This window comes from Sorex fumeus, unplaced genomic scaffold (genome assembly GCF_029834395.1).
Source record: "Sorex fumeus unplaced genomic scaffold, SorFum_2.1 ptg000003l, whole genome shotgun sequence".
NCBI classification, from domain to species: Eukaryota; Metazoa; Chordata; class Mammalia; order Eulipotyphla; family Soricidae; genus Sorex; species Sorex fumeus.
Window position 1 is genome coordinate 1,670,590 of NW_026606060.1, and position 3,652 is coordinate 1,674,241.

The following is a 3,652-nucleotide window of genomic DNA, read 5'->3' on the forward strand; positions in this document are numbered from 1 at the left end:
GGGCCTCTCCATCCTCTCTGCCTGATGCTCCCTCTTCGCTCCCCACAGGACAGGATTTCTATACTCAAGGGGTCACTTTCTGCTCCTGTCTACTAATAAAGGGATGTGTCATTCCATAAGGAAGTAACCAAGACTTGTGTCAATTTGTGTCAAGAAAAAAAATCTCAGATTGTCAGAAGTGGGAAATAATTATCAATTATTGTCCCAGAACCAGCTGCAATTTTGGAAGTAATTTGTTTTGCTTCTTCTTCTTAGCACATTTTCAGATATTTTAACTGTTCATTGTTGGCATAATTGGCTTGTACTACTCCTGTCAGGGTAGAAATGACAGATTGTGTGCTTATTCAAAAGAAGGTATAAGAAAATGTGTGGGAAATGAAGCCTCAGATACAACTTGTGTCCTTCTCCCCAGAGAATAGAAGTTATTCAGGTCCAAGGCCATAGTCCTCATCTTGCTTCTCAAAAGGAGTAGTTCCATGGAAAACACTCTTTTTTTCCCTCCATGCCATGACTATGGCTGTAACAACAGCTTCATCATCTTATCCACCAGTCCTTCCATTGGCAAGAGCTGACAACTTCTGTGTTAGCTGTAATGGAAGCTATTGATTATATCCAGATACAGTATCCTTAGGACTGGCTGCTGGCACACTCCCTTATTAACAGTTTTTAAATTGACTAAGTAGAATTCTCAGAAGCATAGAGCAATCGGAGCCTTAAGAATTGATTTTTAACCCAGTTGAAATGAATCTCAAACTGAAGGTCATTGTGTTATCCAGAATAAAACAGAAGGACAAAGACCAATGATCTCACACATCTGTGGCATATTATATAAGTCAAAGGAATAGGGAGTATCAAATGACAAATCCTTGACATTAGATTACAAAACTGGTTAACAGTGGGGAGGAATTTGGAGGGAGTGAGGATCAGACTAGAGTTCATGTGAGAGAGTGGTGGAGATTCGTGGGTACATTCATGGTGGTGGGGTACAGTAATTTTATACATTAGTATCACAAACTTTAACATTACTGGAACCATGTTACCTAACTTAAATAATCATAGTTTTTAAAAAACTGTCTATGCATAGCTGAAAACAAACCCAAACTACTAAACTATCTGAAGGTCTTAGAAGCAGCTCAAGAGGCAGCCCCAGGCCTTGCATTCGGAAGCCCCTGAATTCAATCCCAGCATTACGTGGTCCTTGAAGCACAGTTCCTGGCCTCCCCTCTGTGCCCACCCCCTCCAGCAACATTAAACCTGAGCAGTACTGCATCTCCAGCCCCACACAGAGAGAGACTCAGGCCCAATACCACAGGAATCTGGATCTCTGAGTCAGCTCATTGTAGCCTCTGCAAAATGAAGGTAAACTTTAGAGATTGGAGAGAGACTGAAGATGTTAAGACACTTTTCTTGCATGCAGCTGACTCAGGTTCAATATCTGGTACCATATATAGTCCACTGAGCTCTGCCGGATGTGACCATTGAGCACAGAGCCAGGAGCAAGCCCTGAGTACTGCTGGCTATACCCTACACACACACACACCCCTTTCTTGTTCTCTCTTTGGAAGGATTCTTCAAGAAAGTGCAACTCTATGTGATCTCTCCTTGTTCCTTATAGAAATCTTTTAAAACTCTGAACAGCTCCTTAAAGCAACTGTGTCATTCCCCTTCTCGGTTCTCAATAGAAAAACATGAGTGTTATGCTGGATAACAAATAAAATTATCTTATATACATCTGGGTTTATCTGAGTCTGAATGTTTAGGTCGGTAAGAGAAAAACTGACAAGTTTTAGGATCTGGAGAGATAGTACAGTGGGTAGGGTGCTTGCCATGTATGTGGCTGACAAGACTTTAATCTCTGACACCTCATATCTTACCCTAATCACTGCCAGGAGTGATCCCTGAGTACAGAACCAGGAGTAAGCCCTTAGTACTGCTAGGTGTGACCCTACGTGTGCACGCACACACACACACATCACATGTTTAGGAGAAAATGCAGAACTAATTCTAAACCTGCTCGGTTTCAGAAGCCTTCTTAAAATAGCCTTAGTGGACCATCGAGACAGCTAAGCTGACTGAATATTTGTTTTGCATTCAGGATCCTTGGTTCATCCCCATCACCGCCTATGGTAGGCTCTGAATGAACACAGATGATCAAGCCAACAGTAGCCCCTGAGCACTTCGAGGTGCTTCCACCTCCCACTCCCCCCGCCAAAGCAAAGAAAATTCCAAACTTAATTGGTGCAATGCTTAGGGAGAGAAGGAGAGGAAGGGAAGGAAAGATCAGAGAAAGAGGTTAACAAGGAAGGCAGTAAAACAAACCGTTACACAAGCATGCTCTACAGAAAGAAGAGTTGGATAAGGTCTTCTACAGTGAGGTTCTTAGGGGATAATTTATAAGCACCCGAGTAAATGCCGACCCTTGGCTCCCACAGGCGTCCCCCACCTAGCTATGAGAGCTCTTCTCAAGAAATTAACCTCTTGCCAAAAAGACATTTTGGGTGGTGGATCTTTGCTCCCCTTCAATTTAAACATGTATGTACTTCTCAAGACCTCCTGTTTTTTCTTCCTGAGTCCACTTCTCTAGTCATAGTGCCTTTAACTAATAGCAATTTTACTCTTATCTATGCTTCAGTCAAGCCCTTGGCAGTATCCTTGACACCCTGCTTTGTCTCCGGCCTGCACTCAGGCTGTCAATAATCCTTTAACCTCCATTTTATACTTAGAAGCCAACCAATTTGAAGTGGAAGGTGGATTATATCACATGGTCCAAAACTTCTCAATGGTTTTTTATATCTCTTTTAGAATAAACTTGAAAATGTTTATCATCATATTCTACAAGTTTTTAATATCTGATATATCTTACATTGTATTATCTATATCTCACCTGAAAACTGGATTTTATTTTGATTATTCACCAAAATTCCCTCTATTAATATATTAAATCATAAACTTAATGACTATTTTATCAAAAATTGATAGATATTAAGCAATTTTTAATTTAAAGTGATTACACAAGGACTCTAAGAGGTTTCTGTTTTAAATGAAGTTATTAGAAAGCTTAATAAAACTTAATAGACATATGGACGTTTTATGCTGCTGGGATATTTAAGAATGTTCTTATCTTAGTAGGATTGAATAACTAATAGTGACATGACCTTGGTGGAAAGCAGTCTAAATAAAAATATAAAACTTGGTTTCAAAAAATACAATCAATTTTAAGCTGCTGCTAGTCATGATTAGATTGACTAACTGATTCAATATTTCCAACACCACCAATGACAAAATCTTCATAGTGACCACATCTCTGTGTATAATGTCAGAAAAAGATGAGTTTATTGCCAAAGTCATCATAAAATCCTAAGAAATCTCTATTTTTAGGCTTATAAAATAAAATTGACAAAGAACAACTGAAGTTTCAGGGTGATATCAATAAATTTTGTTACCTAAAAAGGAATATGTGACCAATTAAATAAATGAAAAATTAATAGTACAACTATGGAAATAGACTACTTCATAATTATAACAAAAAATTTCCTACAATCCAGGAACTACAGCTGTCCTATATTTAAACACTCAGCTTTGGAGGATACCCACTGGCTCTTGGACACATTTTCTCTTTTGGTAAGTGCCAAGTCAAAAGATGTCAACAAGG